The 21,818-nt window shown below is 46.0% G+C and overlaps 1 long non-coding RNA gene across 2 annotated transcripts in view; it reads left to right on the top strand.

Annotated features, from left to right (window-relative positions):
* Positions 1-1,867: 1,867 nt before the first annotated feature.
* Positions 1,868-21,818, top strand: part of LOC311605397 — a 28,564-nt gene continuing 8,613 nt past the window's right edge. The window contains exon 1 of one of the 2 annotated variants that reach the window (XR_014781924.1): positions 1,868-4,914. This is a non-coding gene — a long non-coding RNA (uncharacterized lncRNA). Of the gene's footprint in view, positions 4,915-16,325; positions 16,589-21,818 lie in introns of those variants that run through there. The other variant, XR_014781925.1, reaches the window with a different exon arrangement.

Consider the following 21,818-nt stretch of genomic DNA (forward strand, 5'->3'; position numbering starts at 1 on the left):
TTATTATATTTATTTAGTGTTTGTGTGCGTGCGTGTGTGTGTGTGTGTGTGTGTGTGTGTGTGTGTGTGTGTGTGTGTGTGTGTGTTGCTGTATATATGTGTCCATGCCATGGTGCACATGCAGAGGTCAAAGGACAACTTGCTGGACTCAGTTCTCTCCTTCTACGGTGTGGGTCTTAGGGATGAAACTCATGTTGTCAGGCCTGCTACCTGCTAAGCTATCTTTTCGCACCTCCATCCCCTATATCAATTTTTAAAAGTAGGTCTAAAGCCAATCTGGTACACAGGAATTACAGTCATGGCCAACGACTGGTTCACCAGTACATCTTAGTCTTCAAGAAGTTGCTGAAGAGAACAGAGGTCTTTTCAATTAATGCCAATCTCCTGCAGTAGGGGTGCTTGGGTCTCCTGTTTAGAGGGGATGACTTGGGAAGAGCTTTCCTGAAGGCAGGAAGGACTCCATCCCAGGTTTCTGAGTTATCGGTGTACCTGACCTCAGGTGTGGATTAAGCTGCCAGGCGTGCACTTTCCAAATGAAGTAAAACCAAGCCTTAAGCTACAGTAAAGGAATCTCTGTGTCCCTTCTTCACTTTCATGGGATCCATTATGGTGCTGAAATTTTCTACATGGTGACAAAAGGCTATTCTATGTTCTTCTCCCCCTCCCCTTTTTAAAAAAGAGAAACATTCCTCTTGTCCCCTCATATGGAATCACCTTTCTGCATCTGTGGTGCAGACTTTTATCATGTTGCTTCCTATTGCATGGCTGGGGCAGGGAGGGGACTAGAAGACAAGTGACCTTGACTCAGAATAAAACTGTTTAACATCAGAGCTAGGACAAGAATCCAGGGCTCCTGGTGACTGAGCCTACATCACCAGCCACAGCCTTAGCTTAGAAGAGTTTTCTCCATGGGTATATTTACTCCCCTCAGACCTGAAAGTTGTCATGAATCCCAGAACTACTCTGTCTCTGTCTCTGTCTCTGTCTGTCTGTCTGTCTGTCTGTCTGTCTGTCTGTCTGTCTCTCTCTCTATGTGTGTGTGTGTATGTGTGTGTTCAGTCTGTATTCCAATTCCATGGGATAGTGCCACTCCCATTCAGATTGAGTCATCCTGTCCCTCTTCCATTAAGCTTTTTGGGAACATCTGCATGTACATGCCTAGTAGTAGTATGTTTCCTACGTGAATCTAAACCTCGTCAAACTGACAATGAAGATGATCCATCACAGATGTCATGGGTTAAGACTCACTTCAGTGAACAACTAAGACACTGGGGGACAAGCAGTTAAGTGGGAGCACTTAAGTTAAGTTAAGCTGATCTAGGACGTATGCTGATCTAGGATAGTGTCCTGTCTACAGTTTGCTGATACAGGAAGGTCCTGACTTCTATGGGGCTTAAGAAAGAAGAGGAGGGGCATTCCCAATAAGTTGCCTTCTCTTCAGCTGACAGTAGAATAATCATGGAACAATAGGTCTCTTGCCAAGGTTCCTTTCTGTTTCCACAAACTCCAAGTTTGCATAGCTGTGTTAGAGAGGGAGCCCAGCAGTGATTGCAAGAAATTTGTTTTGTGTTCTGAAATCCAGAGAACAGCTGATCCTTCAGATTAAAGCAATCTGCCCCATCCAAAATTCTATGTCCATTGTTCAGAATTTCCTATTATTAGCTCTTGCTTGTTTTATCAATCGCTCAGTCATTGTGATGGTGGTTCCCCACCTTCTAAAATCCCCAAGATTTAAAGCTGGTTAAGGGTAAGAGCATGCTTTATATTCCTTTCCTTATGCCCTCCATGAGTCATACAAAGAGTACACTTGTGGTGATATGGAAATAAATGAAGATGGATGGAAAAAGCAGGGTTAAAGGCTTTTTATTCAGCACTGACTACAAGGGAGGCAGCGATCATATTTATGGCTGGTGGCAAAGCAAAGGCAGGAGGAGTGGAAAGGCTTCAGGTGCATGCTCTGTGGAGACTGTCAGCATGGGGGAGCTGAAAGGGGTGGGCTGGAAGTGTGGCATCCATTGTGATTGGCTAGAGTGCATATTTGGCTTTCTCTGATTGGTTCTAAACTGGAGCCTGAGACAACGATTAAAAACAAGCTGTCACTTGGTGCTCAGGGTTAGCTATTTTGAGCCAGTTGTGGAGTTATGATTTGGCTTTCTGGATTGTTGCTGAAGACAGTGGTCTGATGTCTTACAGGCCTGACTTATGGTGGCGGATTGGCTTCCTGGGCTGGTTAAATCCAGTAATGGGTTGGCTTCCTGAAGTGGTCATAGTTCTGTTTTATATACAGCCCATTCATAATCCATTTGTGTATCTGCTTTTGTAGCATCAGCAAATACTGAGCTGTAATTCTGGCTTAGGCCTGCCATCCTCGTACTTGGGAGTCTGAGGCAAGAGAATTGCCGTGAGTTCCAAGCTAATCTAGGATACACAATAAGTTTCAGAACATCCCAGGCTGCATGGTGAGAACCTGTTTGAAAAAGGAAAAACAATATAAAGAAATATAAAACAAATCCCAACTGGTAACTTAATTGTCTGATAGCTTTAATGGACAAGCGTTGGTGAAGCATTCCTAATTGATGTTCTTTCTCACTCTCCTTGAAAAACTGCTTATTCAAGAAACACTTTGCATTTCACTTTTTATAACAAGACCCTAAGAATAGCACAAGGGAGATGGAGAAGTATGTCTTCTCTTCTTCATAATTTTTAAAAATTGTTTTCACTATGGTGTTTTACTGCATATATGTCTGTGTATCACATGCATGCCTGATGCTCCCAGAGGTGAGAAGAGGGCATTGGATCCCCTGATCCTGAAGTTAATGATGGTTGTAAGCCGCCATATGCATCCTGGGAATAAAATCCAAGTTCTCTAGAAGAGCAGTCAATGTTCTTATCCACCGAGCCATTTCTCCAGCTCTGTTTTTGTTTCTTCTTTATCATCATCACCTTGGGATCTAAAGCCATGGTGAAAATGAAATTCTAGTTAACAAGTCTTTGGTCTAAAATCATGTTAGCTAAAGTCTCATCAAGGATGAAGGTCTGGAGCCCTGCCGACGTTGTGGCCATCAGTGCTAAGGCTCCAGAGAGCGGGAGCCTGGAGTCTTCTGTATCTTTTTGGCTTGTGGAGTCTTTGTGCCAAATGTTGAGGAGAGGGGACTATTATAATGATTATCAAATTTAGAAGCTGTGGAATGGGGGAACATGTGGTTCAAAGCTTGTTGGTAGCTATGAGCTGCAATATGATGCCGGCCTTTGCACCACAGACTGGAGTAAGACATCTAGTCTCTCCTGCTTGCAAAGGCTTGAACTCTTGAAGCAAAGGGAAAGAATCCTTTGCCTTTTTTCTAGATTTGGGTGTTTTCTGATTGTGATGGTCAATCTTTTTTTTTTTACTGACAACTTGATTGCAGTGTCTAGGGCATCAGTGAGGCACACCTTTGACTGTTGTCTATGAGGGCATTTCCAAAGAGTATTAGCTGATCAGGGAAGACCCTCCCTGGAGGGCTGTGGGAGGGGCGTCTCAGACTGAATAAAAGGTGAAAAAGGAAGAAGCAAACTGAAGACCATCATTCACCTCTCTCTGACCCATGACTGGAGAGGCCATGTCGACCAGCTGCCTCCCACACTTCTGCTCCCATCCGTGCCTTCTCCAAGCTGTATCTTCTGAAGCTAGAAGCCAAAGTAAAACCTTTCCCCCTCGAGCCCCTTTTGTCAGTTGAAGTACCTAACACAGTGCTGATGTTTGGCCTGTAGATACATTATTCCCATGACTACCTCCATTGGCCCACGGTGTTCTTACTGGTGTCCATGTCTCTTTGTGCATTTCCCAGTCATGTTGGATTTTGGTTCATCCCTATTCAAGTAGGTCCTCGTCTTAACTGACTACATGGGCAGTGGCATCCTTTCTAATTGAGTCATAGTGGTAGGAATCAAGGGTCAAGACTTCAATGCAGCCGTTGCGTAGGGGTGTGTAGTAGAAACTGTGATGCACGTCATCAGACAGACCCTCATCCCCCACACGGGCTTCTGGACTCCCTCACTTCTCAATCACTGCCAATACATGGCCCCTGAGTAAACAGGTCTCCAAGAGAGAACCCTGGTGACTCATAGTGTCACAATCAGTCAGCATGAAGGGTAATTCGTAGGAAATTGTCATCTAGAATAAAGCCGCCTGGCTCCTTTCTAAATATGTGTCACAGGGTATTTAGAGCCATCATCGTCAACCCACTGCCACACGTTGCTGGAACTGCTAAGCAAATTATACACTCATGTCTTTTTTGGGGGGGAGTCTCTTATTCATAGTTCTTCCTGTGCCCCATTTGGGAGGGCGCTTGCTCACCCACTTTCATTGCAGCACTGGCCTTGCTTACTTCGCAAGCTCCTGATGTCCTGAATGCCCACTCGCACATCTTCCTGTCACGCTGGTTAGTCATCTGCTATCACTTTTCTTTCATTTTACTCATGTAAGAAGTCATGTTTTTGCTCAGGTGAAAGTGTCACAGGAAGAGCGTTCTGCTTAGTGGGCGATTCATTCCGTTCCCTCGCTGCTGTTTCCAGATGTGTGGGGGAGAACCCTTTTGAGAAGGACCTTAACGGAGGTCCAGTGGGGTGAAGGAATGCAGTGGCAACACGTCTTCACCATTCCGCAGCAGCAGTCTTGCTGTCTGTCTTTTTCATTTTCCTGGAGAAGGATATCGTGGTTCAGACACCCACTGGGATCCCAGGAGCCGGCTCTCCTTCAAAGAGACTGCTTCTCAGTGACGTCACAGTCCTCCCCACTTCCGCTGGCCTTGCTCTGAATGAAATCGCAGCAAGCCGGACACCAGATGAGCATCCTGTTCCTTTCCTCAGTCTGTTAGAGGGGAAATAGAGCTGAGCATATTCAGTTGCGTACCGAGGCCCCCAGGGGTAGTAGGGGTAAGTTACATCTTTAAAAATTCTGTTAGAGCACTGACTTCTGGTGCCTCGGAATGTGACCGTGGTTAAAATGATGGCACATGGGTGATCCCTAAGCCAGTATAGTATCCTTATAGGAAGAGATCGGGGCGTAGACCTGTGTCAAAAGAAGATAACGTGAAGGCTCTGAGAAAAGACTGCCATCTAACAACCAAACAAAGACATCCCAGGATCATTTGCCAATCCCTTGATTTTGGACTAGCTTCCAAAACTGTGAGGAAATGCATTTTTTTTTTCATTAAACCATCTAGTTTGTGCTATTTGCTATTGCAATCCTAACGAACGAATGCGGAGGGAGGCAGGTCGGATACACAAAACGACCTTTGGAAGGATGCCATGCTTCCTGTATTTAGCTTCTTTTCTTGTTGTTCTGAGGGAAACACCCAGGGAACAAGGTAAAGGTGGAAAGATTCGTTATGATTGCTTGCCTAGAGCATGCGGTAAAGGCCAGCAGCTTAGAGTAGGTGAGGCAGGAAGCACAGACGGCAGCACCATCGTCATGCTTACCCTTGCCCCTGACACCAGTGAGCATGCGCACCCCATCCCCCACCTCCACCCCCAGTGAGCATGCGCACCAGGGCATTGACATGTTTTAACTCTTGGTGCCATCCTAGCTCCTACCGTACTATGTCGTATTTGGTACAGAAGAGATGACACTAACCTACTTCCTTTTATGAATGCAGTTTAGCTGGCATGCCAACAGCGGTGTCAACTCTATTGCCATTTCCTGTAACACCAGAGGATAATTTTTAAAGTTTTTTTTTCAGCTACAAAGATGAAAAATGTTATCAGCGCAATCCAACCCAAATGTATTTTCAGCCCCTTCCCTCCTGTCACGATAAACCAGAAGTATTTGTTGCCAGAAATGGAAAACAGCTTTCTCGCCAGCCAGATGATGGTAGTGTTTGCCATGTGTGAGAAGTTAAGCACTGAAAACAGACAGGCTTGCTCTGCTGGAGGCATGGGCTTTAGGGAGCCAAGGAGATACTTGGAGGCGTTGGAGGAAAGATGTGGAGATGGTGTTGCCGGTAGGGTAAACAGTGTCTTTTCACAAGGTGGTGAGATTGGACCCCTGGTTGGCCCTGAGAGTAGAGTTGGCTATTCGGCAACTGGAAGGAAGAGTCGAAAGATGACCCCCCCCTCAGGAGCCTTCCTTCTGAATCTAGCATTTTAGTGACTTTCTCTCACTCCATTGAATGAGATCTCCAAGGGGTTTGTTGTTGTTTGCTATGTCTGTGTATATACTTATGTGCAGGTGCCTGTGAACATGTGGGCATATACAGGCTGGTGGAAGTCAACCGACAACCTCAGGGGTGTTGTAACCCCGCCCCCACACATCCCACTTTTTGGAGACAGGGTCTCTCACTGGCCTGGCACTTGCCAAGATTGGCCATTAAGACCCAGGGATCTTCCTGTCTCCCCTTCGCCAATGCTGGGATGACAAGGGTGTCACTATGCCTGGCTTTTAAAAAAAAACTGTGAATTCTGGGGTTTGAACTTGCAAGCTGAAACACTGACTGAGGCATCTTGTTAGCCCTCCCTCCTCTGTGAGTTTTTGATGGAAGACAAAAGTGTTTCAATGGTCTGGGCCTTCATGAGATACTGTGAGCTTGCAACGGTGCCTAGAATTATTTCATTCATATCCTACTTATGAGAGGAAGCAAGGGTCTTCTTTTGGATGCCTGGGACTCTGCCACTCAGTTACTGCCTGCTGTTTCCTGTCAGAAGCTCTGTGCCTGCATGGTGCTTTCTGATTACTTTTACCACCCTGTCTTTGAAACTACAGAAGGGATTTTTGGACAACAGACAGACATTTAAAGAAAGGGCAATGCAATGAGTGAGTTAACCCAGAAGCAGAAAGAGTCAAATGGTATATACTCATATCTGGACACTAGCCCAAGAGTAGGTCCCATGAAAGTCTTCACTTACCAGGAAAGTGGGACAGAGAGGAGGACATCCTATTGGGACTCTAGGTGAGAGAAGCATGAGAGAATGGGGAAATAGAAGGATCCAGAGGGTCCTAGGAACCAACAAGAAGAACATTATGATGGGTGGATCTGGGACCAGGGTCCTGCTCAAACTATGGCACTAGCCAAGGACAATAAGGGCAGTAAACTTTGAACCCCTACACAGATCTAGCTAAAGGACAGGACATTCTCCACAATTGAGTGGAGAGTGGGGTCTGACTTTCACACAAACTCTGGTGCCCCATATTTGACCACGTTCCCTGGATGAGGAGACTTGGTGGCACTCAGAGGAGGGATAGCAGGCTACCAAGAAGAGACTTGATACCCTATGAGCATATAGAGGGGGAGGAGGTCCCCCTCAGTCACAGTCATAGGGGAGGAGAGTGAGGGGAAAATGGGAGGGAGGGAGGAATGGGAGGATACAAGGGATGGGATAACAATTGTGATGTAATATGAATAAATTAATAAAATATATTAAAAAAAGACTGAAATGGGAGATCTAGTCAGGACTGAAGTCAGTATGGCTGAAAAGCAACAAAAGGTTTGATTTGTATTAATAGACATTTTTAAAAAACGAACAAACAACAACAAAAAAAAAAAAGAAAGAAAGAAAGAAAAAAGAAAAAGAAAAAGAAAAAGAAAAAAACCCAACCAAACAAAGAGCAATGCAGGTTTCTGGAGTTGGATGCTTAAGTTAGGAGCCCAATCGCCCCCAAACCAAACCAAAACTAAACAAACAAAATTTTTTTAAAAAAGTAATTAGATTAACACCCAGGGTTTTAATTACCAGTTTTCTGGAAACTCACCTGATTACACCATGCCACTAGAGACTCTTGGCAATTCAGTACTTAGAGTCCCTTCTCTCTCTCTGCCTGTTAAGGCCTTGAAAGTAAAGGTGACCTCAGATTGCCTACATCGGAGAGGCCAAAGTCTACCTTAGTGGATTTTTTTTTTTTTTTTTTGTCCTGCCAGCTCAGGCTCAGTTAAAGTAAGCGCATTTCCATATAAGGGTGATGTTCCATTGAGTCCCACCTCCTTGATAAATTCAGGATCATCAGTTTGTCTTAAAGGTGGATGTTCCTTTTTTGGCAGCAAGGAGATCCAGCGGACAGAGAAAAGCAACTGAGAAGGAGGTCGGGATAGAGAGGAGGGACAGACCTTTACGTATGCCATTTCCTTCCTCCTTTTCTTCCCTGGCTGAGTCACCTCTATCTTATTCCACCCACTGCTGCCCTATCTCCAGGTCTTGAGTTGAGGGAGCAATTAACAGTAGGCCACATCATACTCTTCTTCAGCCGCAAAGCCAGATAGAAGGTACCTATTACATTCCTGGGAGCCGAGAAACAAAGGCCTGGTTGCTGACACTCTCCCCTCCCACTAACTTGAGTCTTAATGGTAGGTTTAATTTCCTTTTGCTATCTGAAAGAAAAGAAAAGGGGAAAAAAAAAAAAAAAAGAACCCAAGGCAGGCAGAACAAGGGTGTGAGGAGCAGTGGCCCTGGTGGGGAGGCGACAGCTGTTGTATTCAGGGTTAATCAGGTGTGTCTCTTTTTGTGTCGCATCTGTCTGTTACTGTTGCTGGGCCACATGTGAAAGGGGACAGAGGGGGAAGGTCCCATTCATGTTCAAAGCCACTAGCACTGACCTCCGCTCCATTCTCCTCAGGGTGGGAAAGCTTGTCTATTTAACTTTCCCCATTATAGGAAGCCATAATTTGAGTCTATTAGCCCACCCTCGCCATGTTGGCCTGACAACACAGGCTGCATGCAGAAGGCCTGTAAGTCTGCTGGGAGAGGGAGGCCTCCTCCTCCTCCTCCTCCTCCTCCTCCTCCTCCTCCTCCTAGCCATGATTTGCTCTTGGGATCCCACTTCATTTGTCAATGAAGAGAACAGTAGAAAGAGAAGTTAAGGAGTAGCCTGGCCCTACCCTCCATGCCGAAGCCAGTGGGTAGTTCGTCCGGGTGGCCTTTCCTGGCTCAGTCAGGCTGCGTGGCTTCCCTGCGTCATGCCTAGAGCATGTCTGCCTCCAGACTTATGTGTCCCACACGCTCATGGTGCTTGCGTCAGACCTTAGTCATCTCCCTGGCACCAGATCCTGCCCCTGGATCCTTCCATCCCCCGCCTCCCCCTCAGTTCCTGTTAATAGCGGAGGGGAAGCAGCTTCCGGCATGTATTCTGGTTACCGCCGCCCAAGCCTGCCAGACGTGACTCTTCTTGGCTCATGTGGAAACAGCTGACGCAGACAGCAGCACCCCTACTCCCCTATTGCAGGGTACTAGAGTACATCACAACTCAGAGTCTGAGTTCTAATGCCTCAGAGTGACTGCCTGTAGCCTGGTGCTTTGGGGTCTCCATCTTGCTCCTTGGAGATGTTGTCTTCTGGTCTTTGCGCTTCGGGGTCAGCACTTGGGAATCTTCTGGCAACTGTCCATCATCACATTTTTCAAGACTAGTATTTCTGTCTTCTTCCTGTCCCGAGGAATGGGCCCTTATCACAGACAGAATACAAAGTCCACAAGAGCTTGCCAACAGTAGACGGGCCCCTGGCTTAGAGACTTTCTCACAATAAATACTAACTTGCACCCTGTGACAATTAGCCTTAACTGTCAATTTGACAGGGTCTAGAGTCATTTGAGAGATGGGCATCTGGGTATGCCTTTGTAGGATCATCTTGATTGCAATGAGGTAGGAAAACACCCACTGCGGGCGGACCATTCCTTACGCATGGAGAAGGCAAGCTGAGCACCAGCATCAGTTCATCCCTTTCTGTTCCTGATTGTGGATTTGATGCTACCAGCTACTCCAAGCTCCTGTCACTGTGACTTCTCTGCAGTGATGGATTGTACTTTGAACTCTGAACTAAATTAAACGCATCTGTCCAGGTATTTTATCACAGCATTGGGAAAAGAAACTAAGATGCATGCAGTCATGTCAGCCATTCTTATCGCGAAGCTGAAGTCGGGCTGTGAGGGTGCTGTGTCTATGTGCATGTGTGCACATATGTATGCATGTCCTATAAGAATGAGAATGCTCACTATTCCACGGCATGGGTGAGTCATCAGCACTGGCTGAGTTTCCTGTCTGTGGGCAGTGGCTGCACAACCAACCAGCAGCCTTTGTTTCCCTGATGCAAAAGAACGTTGTGAAACTGTCTCAGTGTTTTATACTCTGCCTTCCTCTCTCTATCCTCAGATTTCCAAGTTACAATGACATCAGTAGGCAAAAACCACACCCCTCATACTGTCTTGTATTCTGTCAGGCTCTGAGAGGCCTAGTATCTTTGGAGGAGATGGCTGTATGAATCAAGCCAGCACTAACAAAGCTGGGCTGAATCTAGAGTCTAACCGAGTCCAAATCTAAAGTGTACAGCTTGATAAATCAATCCTTCCTTCCTTCCTTCCTTCCTTTTTTCCTTTAGCATTATGTTCTCAACATTGATCTATATTGTAGGCTCTGTAAGGATTTATTATCCTTTGCTGGCTGTAGTGGTGAACATTTCTAATCTTCGCCCTTGCGGTGCTGAGGCAGGAGGACTGCAAGCTCTAGGATAGCTTTGACTTCATAGTGGGTTCTAGACTAGCCTGAGATATGGTCAAGATGGTGTCAACTCCCCAGAATCCGCCCCCCCCCAAACCTACCACCACTAGTAACAACGAAACCAATAATAAACATCCTTCAAATAAAGCAAAAGCAAAAAAGAAAAAAGAAAAAGAAAAAAATCCCCAAAAGCAACAACAAAAACAACAAACAAACAAACAAAAAACCCAAACCTTTTTAAAAAAAGCATGACTTTTTAAAGGCAGAATAATATTCTTCTATTTGTACATCTGCGTTTAGTTTACTCGTTCATGCTCTGGTGGCCCCTTGGGTTGTTTCTGCCTCTTGGCTGTTGTAGGGAGAGCTGCTGTGAACACAGGCGTGCAAGCATGTCTTCCAGTCCCTGATTTTAACTCTTCTGGGTACATAGGAGGTTTATGGTAACACTATTTACTTTCCAAGGAACTGTCCTAGTGTTTATCAGGACAGCCACACCATTCTGAACTCGTCTTTATGTAGATTTCCTCTTGACTAGTCCTTTAGTGACATTAAGAAGCCTGAGGTTTGGACTGAACCAGTGGCAATATTAGGTCCTCATAGATACATATCCATGCTGGGGATTCAGAACCATTGAGGCAAGATGGAGGGAAATGGAGGCAATTCGTGTTCGATGCATTGAGAACCCTGTGAGAAAAAAAAAGTTATTTTTTATGAAGATAATGATGTATTTCTCTCCTTAATTTCTGGGAAGGTGGAAGGCAAGAAATTTATCTATTTTTAAGTATTGGCAGGCCTCATACCTGTCCAATGTTTCACCTCAATATTTCCTTTGGGGCCTCAAGACTGTCTGGGAATATTTACAGAACAGGTAGTGAAACTAAAAAAACAAAAACAAAAACAAATTACAACCACAATCACAACCACCACAACAACAACAAAAAAAGGAAGGGGAGGGACGGCCATGATTAGATTAGAAGGCTTATACAGTGAAAGCAAGGAGTGGGAGCTACGAAGGAAAGAAAGAAAGAAGAAAGAAAGAAAGGTATGGGTTTAGGCCTGGATTGTAATGCCAGAAGCACCTTGCACTATGAATATTCAGGGCCTTCTTGTGGTAGTGTTTTGTTGCTTTGCTGTTTCCTGCTTTGTTGCTACGGCTGAGCTAGTGCTGATATGCACCTGAAGGATGTGGGTCACCAGGGTGAGGACCTCTACTGCCACATATTTGAAGGACATGCACTTTTAACTGAAGGAATACATGGCCTGTTTCCAGATCCATTCTCTTAGGTTTTCTCCCATTCCATTGTAGGAAAACTGTCTCTGGGAAATTGCTCAGGTCCTCAAGCAGGGCCTGAAGTACCTTTCCCACTGAGCCATCTTTGCCTGTCGCATGGACCATTCATGCGTTTGTTTGGACCTACTATGCAGTCGTAGGTGTGCAAAGAGGGTTAGGATGCAGCTCTCATCCTATATCTTACATCCTTCTATCACATTTTAGTGAACATACAGTGCAGAAAAGGAACTCTGGCTGCCTTAGTAGAAATGTGTCTAAAGCAGAGTAGAGTCCAGAGACAGTTGGCCACTGGCTCCTTTGCCATCTTTACAATGGTCAAAGCAAGAAAACAAAACACTGGCATAGGTTTGGGCATTGCCCATAGCACCTTTTCTTCTATTACCATCAGGCTGATCTGTTGTAGTCATTTTTTCAGATGCACAAAAAACAGGTGTACTTTTCCGTTGATACTGGAAGGATGATGCTGTTAGCAATGTAACCGGAACAGAACATTTTTGCATAAAACTAAAGATACATTGTCTGCTAATAATCGTATTCAAGAGATGGCAAGCATCCAGGTGAGGAGAAATGTACTCTTCATGTTACTTGGTAAGACAGCTGATCCCTTATTTTCTATTGTTATTGGCATGACAACACTCATCATGGCATCTATTTATTTCAGTTCTTATATTGTTTCTCCTAGCAACTTTTATTTTACAGAAAAAGAAACTAGTTGAGTGTGGTGGCTCACACCTTTAATCCCAGCACTTGGGAGGCAGAGGTAGGTGGATCACTGTGAGTTCGAGGCCAGCCTGGTCCACAAAGCGAGTCCAGGACATTCGAGGATACACAGAGAAACCCTGTCTCAGAAGAAGAAGAAGAAGAAGAAGAAGAAGAAGAAGAAGAAGAAGAAGAAGAAGAAGAAGAAGAAGAAGAAGAAGAAGAAGAAGAAGAAGAAAAGAGAAAGAACCTGAAGTTCTGAGTCTAGGGAACTTGGCCCAGGTCACAGCATTAGGAAATAAGAGAATGGTACCTTAGTCACTTCTCCTGTGGCTATGATAAAATGCCTCAAGCAAAGCAAACTGAAGAAAACGTTATCTGGCTGACTGTTCTAGGGGCCAGGTGCATCATGGTGGGAAGTCCTGACAGTGGGAGTGTGAGGTCACGCTGCATCCACAACCAAAAAGCAGAGAATGATGAACGTTGAGGGCTCAGCTAGCTTTGGCAGTCCAGGACCCAAGCCTAGGGAATGGTGCTGCCCACTTCCCACCTCAATTAACCTAACGAAGATAAGAGGCTGACACCTCACAGGTGTGCCCAAAGGCTTGTCTCCTAGGTGACAATTCCTGCCAAGCTGATAATCAGTATGCAGTGATTGGAATTCAGGTCTGTGACTCTTTCGGTTTTCACGCTCACTGTGATTACTTTGGCCCTAGTTGTGGTTTCAAAAGTGGAAGGTAAGCAGAAGCTGACGTGCAAAATTTCTTGTTTGTTTGTTTGTAAGTTTCTCTGCCTGGCTGGGAAAACATACCTGCATTTATGGGGTAATTGAAGTGTCAAGGTGACAGGGCTAGACAGGCTGCATGAATTGGTTCCTGTTGGCCTGTGTGTGGCTGCTAAGGCAGCTAGACAACTACAGCTTTTAGGTGAGGAAACGCACAGGAAGTCGTGGACCATTCTCTTTCTAAAACCAGTGTCACTGAAGGCTTTGTTGGGGTTCCAGCCTTGAACACTATTTGATCCTTCCATTAAAAAGGAGGAAGGAGGAGGAGGAGCAGGAGGAGGAGAAGAAGAAGAGCAGTCTGTTGATGTGATGGTGGCGGGGGAGGTAGGTAGGAACTTGGCAGTGTTGCACAGACTGACTGCCTGAGTTCCTGAAGCAAGTTTTCTCTGTGATCGTGGGTCACCAAGGGCTCCCCTTGTCCTTTGATGTTGGTGAGTTATTTCCCCCCACCCATTCACCCACTCTACCCCCCTCTCCCCACTCTTAAATGCTTTGGAAGACAAGCCTGGGTCATGGTCTCAGGCTCTTTCCTGTTCACGTGACACTTTCTCTTCCTCCCACAAGTGACGCGCAGCCTTCTGTAACGGTGCCAGGAAAGCCTGGTACATGCTGTTTACTAATTAGTTTTCTCTTTGATAAAGACCAAATACCTGACAGAGGCAAGTTCAGAGAGCAAAGATTTATTCTCGCTCATAGTTTGGGGGCCTATACCTCGTCACAATGAAGAAGGCATGGTCGTGGGGGGCTCCACGGTAGTAGGCTTCTGTAGTCGGGACTCCTCACGTCTCAGTGGACCAGAAAACAGAGAGGGCTGCGTGCTGCTGCTCAGTGGGCTTTCTGCTCTTTCCTCTTTCATTCCTAGCCCACATCCAGGATGCATCTTTTCTCATCAGCGACTCATCTTGAGAAATGCCTGTACAACCTCATCCACAGGTGTGCCTCATCAATGCCTTAGGTGTTAATTAATTGGATCACATTGCCAAGCAAGGCTAAGCATGGCTAACCGTGCCTTTATCCTGCCTGTATCCAGCCTCGAGGTTCTCATTGTTCAGAACTAGAATGATATTGAAGCCAGCCCATAGCGTTTCAGCCGTTCCTATCAGTATTTTTAAGTCCTCAGTTTGAGTCCAGTGCTCTCCAGACCATGGCATCTGGCCTATCAACTGATGCAGACATTTTCAGCTGGATATAAACAGAAAGGTTGCCGGCCGATCTTTTCAATACACAAGCCTTTCGTGACAGGAGGCAAAAAGCTGTCTTACTGTGTTACTGTGTGGTTTTAGGTAGTAGTGTTACTACGCTGAATGAAAGGGTCACCCTCACTGGTTTCTGGGGCTTTCTTTGTCTTGTCCTATGTTCCATTGACATATTTTGTCCTACTCTGTATTTTCCTGCGTCAACTCTCCCTGTATTTATTTATCTTGTGGGGAATATCTACGTCAGAACCAGGAACATCTTCCTAGAACCTCGATGTTTGTACAAAGTGGAGGACTTTCATCATGAACGTAAACATGGGAGAGCTTGGGGGAGGGGTCACAGCAAGTGCTCTCTTCACTGCCCCCTCCCAGGGGTCCAGGTGGCTCTTCTTCCAGCCTGCACTGTCCCATGCTACTGTCTTGGAAACTCAAGTCGAGGATCTTGTGCGTGGGCATCTGTCTCTTCACCAGTGTTTATCGTTGTCTGGTGTCAGGTGAGGAACGGTGGGAAAGCCGTCAATTCTAGCCTAGAGGGTGGGCTGGAAGGAACTCAACTGAGTCCTGAAACTGGGTGTGTGGGATTTGTCCAGATCTCCCAAAGACAGGGAGGCCCAGCTGTACTAAGTGTCTTGGATGAAGGTACAGTTAAAAAAAAAAAATTCAACCACTGTGTGACATGAAAAAGCAGGAGGCCAGAGGGGAGAAGGGCAAGGTTGGTACGTCCACTGGGGGTGGAAAGAGGGGTGCTGGAGAGGACAGTCAAGGACATCACAAGGGCACCATTCCTCCGGGAAGCAGCCATGACTGAAGATAGGGAAAGCAAGAGCAGCACAGAGAGAGCTAAGCAGCTCCAGGACACCTCGCTGCCGACTGGAGCCAGCTGGGAGATGCTGTAGAAAGCCAAGCCGCCTGAGCATGTGCTCCTCTTCTGCTTACTGTCCTTCCCTTAGCTAGCTCCCTGTTTTCTCTTCCTTGTTCCCGTGGGCCCTCTGTGAAAGGTAGAGCCTTCCTCAGGAAAAGCTTTGTTAAAAACCCACCCTTGATACGAGCCATGAAAAACAAGGGGACAAACTGGAGGAAGGACGTCCGCTGCAGCGTGCAGGATTTTTGAGATTGCGTTGGTGTTGGTCACCTGCTTCCTTTTGCCTGTAATAGGAGTCATGCGGCTTAAAAACCCTGACTGCTGATTTGAAAATTTACCTCATGCAGTGATTGATAATAGAAGCTTTCAGAATGAATAAAAAGGGGGGAAAAGAGGGGGAGGGGCTGGTGAGCAAGTGCTGGTGGGGGTGAGGGTGGGGGGTGAGTGAGTGAATTGTTGAAAATGGGAATGGCTGAAGCTCCACACTGCTTCCTCTGAATGAACGGGGTTTAGATTTCGGGTTTCACCATGTCTGTGTGATAGATAGGGAAACTGAGACGCTAGTTCTTCATCACATCCCCATATACATTCTCCCTCCCTCCCTCCCTCCCTCCCTCCCTCTCTCCTCCCCCCCCCCCCCCAGCAAGGTCCTTTGTGAAAGGCTTGGAGTCTTCCATAGCCACTCAAGACTCCTGGCTTTGTTGGTTTTCTTGGAGAGCCGCAGTTAGGCTGTGGTGATAACAGAAGTGTGTCAGGTGGGACCCAGCTCAGTTACACTGAGGTTGAGAGGCCAGGGTTAGGGATGTGGTCCTGACCTATTTACTGCGGCCATAGATGGAAGAAGAAGAAGAGAGGGCTTCAGCAGCGACCATCATGTCCACTACATCCTTTCAAGGCCCAGTCTTGTGATGGCTTTAGCATCCTAGAGGGAACTCAGAATCTACAATGACAAGTTCTAAACTGCACAGCCCAAACACTTGAAGAACTTAAAAAAAAAAAATCTCAATTCCCTGGGCCCATCTCCAGAGGCATTGACTCAGCCAGGCTGAGAACAGCTGTTCCAGAAGGTTCCCTCTTGGCCCCCCAGGAACAGCTGTTTGGAATGGAGTCTTCGGACAGTGAGGTTTTCGATACTGTGAAAGCATTGGGCACTGGTGTGGGAAAAGGTTGTGGGAAGCGCCAAGCAAACAGTTTTGATCCCCAACAAGGTGGTAATGGAGAGACTTCATTCAAAGGTCCCTCATGCTGACCTGCCGAGAAGCGTGGATTTCACACTCAGAGGACAGCCAGCTCCCAGCAGGTTCGTCAGCTTCTCATTGCTGGTCTGTGTGGTTTGGTTTCCTGAACTGACCTATCCAAGCAAGCAGCTGACTGACTCAGTTCTTGGCCCAGAAATACAGGAGAGCCTTACATAAGCGCGTAGCTGAGCTCTCGGCAGGAGAGGCCTTGCCGTGTGAAGGAGAGGCCAACTCTGGAGGGAGGAGGGGAGCTTGGTTCCCAGGCTGCCTTGGAGGGAGTGGCACCTGAACTTGAGGTCCAGAGTGTCATGGGCAGTGTCTACTTTTGACTCATCTATAGCTTACCCAGTATACAGGTGACTAGCAACCCTGTGTCCTAAAAGTTCATCTCCAGGAATGGTTTCTGTTGCTCTCTTGGGCTTGCATGAAGACACAGTTTGGCTATTTTAAAGGATTTGCTGATTGAATTAAAAAAAAAAAATCATTCAAAACGAAGACCTGGCTATAAGATATAAGTGAGAAAGCAGGCAGAGGGAAGAGTCCAGGCTGAACATGGCCTCCTTCCCTCCCTCCCTCCCTCCCTCCCTCCCTCCCTCCCTCTTGCCTGCCTGCCTACCTGGCCTTTCTTTCTTTCTTTCTTTCTTTCTTTCTTTCTTTCTTTCTTTCTTTCTTTCTTTCTTTCCTTTTTCTGTGGTGCTTGTTATCTGGAATATATGTTCCTAATTTTTTGTTTTGTTTCATTTTGTTCTTTTTCTTCTTCCTGAGACAGGGTTACTCAGTGTAGCCTTGGCTGTCCTAGACTCACTTTGTACACCAGGCTCACTTCAAACTTACAGAGAGCCACCTGTCTCTGCCTCCTTGAGTGCTGGGATTGAAGGTGCCATCACCCTCGGCTTAGGGTCTCAGTTCTTAACAGACTTCGATGTTCAAAGTCGGCTATAGCTCCCTTCTCAACTTTCACTGTCAGCTTCTTCTGGCTCATCAAAGAGGACAGGACTAACTTGACCTTGCACTACTTTCCAGCTTGGGAAATGGGGGCATGCTTGCTACATGTACACATCTAGAGTTGCCCCATGGGAGAGGACTTGAGTACTGAAAATGAGCGTGTTAAAATGTCGTGTTAGATTTCCTGAGGGAGATGTGAGCAAACATTTAGTCACTTCACACAGGACACCAGTGACAGACCAAAGAAATGATGCAGACTGGGTTACCTCATTTCTAACATGAAGCCTAGCTCTCTAATCCAGACTTTTAAATCCAAGAAGAGGCGAGGGAGGAGCATTTATCATCAACAATTACTGAATTATTATCCTCACAAGATTGAAGGTTGAAGCAGCCCTAAGCCCGGCTCACTACAAGTTATTCCCTGCCCAGTTGCATTGCGGGCGAGCTTCCTGGATTACAGTGGCAGCTGCTGAGTTCTCGGCTGTGGTCCACCTGTTCTTTCATGTTTGCCTTGGATGCCAGCCACCGAGGTTTCAGAAGGTGCTGAGCTAGCCAGTGTTCTTGGCTAGGGAACACAGGTGTGACCTGCGCCGTGTTAAATGCCGGCAGCAGTTAGAACTGCTGATTTGAAAGGAAGCTGGTCACACCGGCTTTCTTCGCGGTTCTGCTTTACTTGGCCACGTGTGACTTTGCACTTGGCAAAGCAAGGGCTGAATAAGGATCCAGACAGCCTCTTTCAGGATGCTATTTCAGCTCTTAAATAACGAACTGAAGCAACCCTGTGAAGTCGGGGCCTGTCTGCACTGTCTTTAAATTTGGTGACCCGTGAAAAGAGATCCTTAAATATACAAAACCTGCTCCCCCCAAGGATTTAGGTTTGGAGGTTTCTGTTTCTTTCTTTCTGTTTAAGGAACTATGATCATTGCTATGACACATTTGAAACCAAAATCCTGAATTATATTACCTCTTAATTTTTTCAGGATTTATTATTATCATCAAATTTATTATTATTATTATTATTGTTATCGTGGTCATCATCGTCATCATCATCATCATCATCATCATCATTATTGCTGAGTATGCCCTTTGTGTTGGTGCTTGTAGATGCCAGAGGCGGCTTTTGATCCCCTGGAGCCGGAGTTACAGCTGTTAGCTGCCTGATTTTGGTGCTGAGAACCAAACTGCAGTCTTCTGTATGAGCCTCAAGCACCCTTACTTAACCTCTGAGCCGTCTTTTCAGCCCTGATGCTTTAACTCTTAAAGGACAGACTGCAGGTAGCTTACAGAGCACCCTGCACCATGCTAGAGGACCATGCATATGAAGATTCTGTTGGCGCCCTCAGGAAGAAGAGCACTGTATTTAGAAAAACGAGAAAAGTGAACTCTCACAGATAACAAGACTAGAATATTTGCAGCTAGTAAATCATTTGCATAGACATGAGTGCCATAGAGACTCAGGGCAAGTGAGGTGGCTCCATGGTAAAGGTATTTCCTGTTAAGCCTGATGGCCTGAGTTCTATCCCTGAGACCCATACAGTGGGCACCTTCTTCCAGTTGTCTTCTGACTTTCACATATATGCATTGTCATATATGCATGCCTGTACATGCACACAAGCGTGCACACACACACACACATGTCACACACCTGTTTTAAAGAGACTCGGAAAATGACTAGATAATTATTGAGCTATGCACCTTGAAGAGAGCGTCCTTGGAATTGGAGGTGGCCTTGAGAAAACAGTGGGCATCTGGAGTGATTAAGGGAAAGGGAAAGAACCATTAGGCCAGTGGCCCTTGGATGGGGTTTGGACAAGACTATGAAAACATCCATGGTGTTATGCAAGTGGGAGAAATCCATCCAAGGGAGTCACTAGAAAGCGAGATGAGCAGATGGGAAAGGACAGAGCCTTGGAAGACTCCCAATGCGGGTGAGTAGACAGGATGTGTGCATGAAAAGAGATGATCCACGCTGTTGTTTGTACAGTTTCAAATATTAAAAGAAGATTTCAGGGGGACGATGAGAAACACTTGGCAGCAGTCCTCGCACATCAAACAAGAGCTACAAGTAAGGAGTGCTGCAGAGGAGGAAGGAAACACCAGGGCTGGCTTCAGGACGGACTGCTGAGAGGAATGGGTTAGGATAGGGACGACAAGGTGGGGAGCTGAGAGGAGGTGAAGGGGCCACAAAGGGAAGCTTATGCTAGAAGGTTCTCCAGTTCACTGGGTGAAGAAGATGGGTACTGGGCCAGCATGAGGATCTTAAGACAAGGTTGAGGTTCTGTAACAGTCCCACTGAGCACAGGACTCAGGATGGATGAGACCAAATAACAGAGTCCTAAGCACCTGTCACAGCCAAGTGCTCATTGGCTTGGTGCCATCTTGTGGTGCCCTGGCTTCTACTTCATGAGTCTTCTGTGTTAATACCTCTTCTCAGTGCTGTGACAAATTACACAACAAAACCAATGTAGGAAGAAAGGATTTATTTGGGCTCAGAGTCTGAGGGGTACAGCCCATTGTTGAGGGGGAGCCATGGTGGTAGCAACGTGAGGTGGTGCCACAGTGGCCACTATCAGGAAGCAGAGAGAGACTACTCCCTCTCCTTAGCCTGTTTCTCTTTTCCTTTTTTATTTACTCTAGGACTCTAGCCTTCTGGGTCTTCTCTCCTCAAGGCTTCCTCACTCACACCCAGAGGTGTGTGTCCTAGCTGATTCTAAATCTCACTGAACTGACAGTGAAGGTGAACATTTTTTCTTTTTTAGTTGAATTTTGGGATTCAAGAGCTCAGAATATGGAGGAGGAGGTGAGAAAGGCTACGAAGGGGGAAGTATGGCTGGCCTTAGAATCATGGCAGGGAGTGTGGAGTGCTGAGCCCTGTTAGTCAGAAGTAAGCTAGTATTTTTGTGTCAATTGTGCTATGTTTGAGCACAGTAAGGACAGTTATCGCATGGTGATAGAGGACCATTGGTCAGGGCTTAGTTGTCCTTTGAGGCCAGCTGAATTCTTCCACTTCTAGATAGTCTTTGGCCTGGACGACATTCTTCTTCTTCATAGACTGAGTTGGACTTGCTGTGTGCTGAGTAATGTGGCCATCTGCCGGGACAGATGTTGGCGACACTGACCGGAGGCCCCAAGAGTGGATAAATGCAATGCTGTGGGAGCATGTGAGGTACTCCATAGCTGTGTGATGGCTTTCTGAGCTGAGCCTCCAAACCTAACTCACATCTGGGAAATATCCCAGAGAACATAAAGTGAGTGCTGGCGGGATTCAGACATATATGGAAGGTAATAAAAAAGGGGAAAAAAATCTCACCTTACACTTTTATATTGAAAACAATTCTGGGTCTCTGGTTACCTCTTTTCTTGAGATATAGTTAACAGAACTGTGTTCATTTGACAGCTAGGACAGTTCTTCTTTGGTACTGTATATGAAATGGTCAAATCCTTAGTTTCTTGACAAATTTTAGCTTCTTGGCATAGGGCATAGGGCATAGAGCATAGGGCGTAGGGCATAGGGCATGGGGGTTTGGCCAGTACTTTGTGCTCTCTAACTTAATTCTCCCAAAGCACAGCAAAGCCTTCGTGGGCCAAAAAGTCAAGCTTCATTATCCATCTCATGTTTTTGCCTGCGTCTCTTAGACCTTTACTTCACTGATAGAATATTTAGGATGACACAAATTAACATTAAAAATGGATCTCAGGGGTCGGAGAGCTGGCTTAGTGGTTGTGAGCACTTACTGTTCTTGCAGAGGTCTCAAATTCAATTCCTACAAATTACACTGGATGGCTCACAACTGCCTGCAGCTCTACTTCTAGGGTTCCCACCCCTGTAGCCTCTGAGGGAGTACCTGCAATCCCTGTACTCAGGAAACAAAGACAGGGAGACCACATATTTAAAGCCATCTTAGCTACACAGCAAGTTCAAGGCCACTGCGGGCCACTTAGGGAGACCTTCTCTCAAAATCCATAAAGATCTGGGGAAACAATTAATAGTATAGCACTTACCTAGCCAGAGTGAGACCCTGGCCTTGGCTAAACCCCCCATGCAAAAAAACCAACCAACCAACAAACCACCAAAACAAACAAAAGGAAAGAAAAAAAAATAAGCAATCAAAGCAAACATAAAGTTCTGTTATACATGTAGGCCTTCAAACTTCATCACTTACAGAACTTGAAGAATTTCCTATCAGTCTATATTTTGGTGCTTACATATAGGAAATTGTTTATTAAAAATGAAATATAAGAGGGCTCAGTTGCTAAGAGTACTTATTGGGGCTGGAGAGATGGCTCAGAGGTTAAGAGCACTGGCTGCTCTACCAAAGGTCCTGAGTTCAATTCCCAGCAACCATA

The sequence above is a fragment of the Acomys minous genome, assembly GCF_964271855.1.
Source record: "Acomys minous genome assembly, chromosome: 9".
NCBI lineage: Eukaryota > Metazoa > Chordata > Mammalia > Rodentia > Muridae > Acomys > Acomys minous.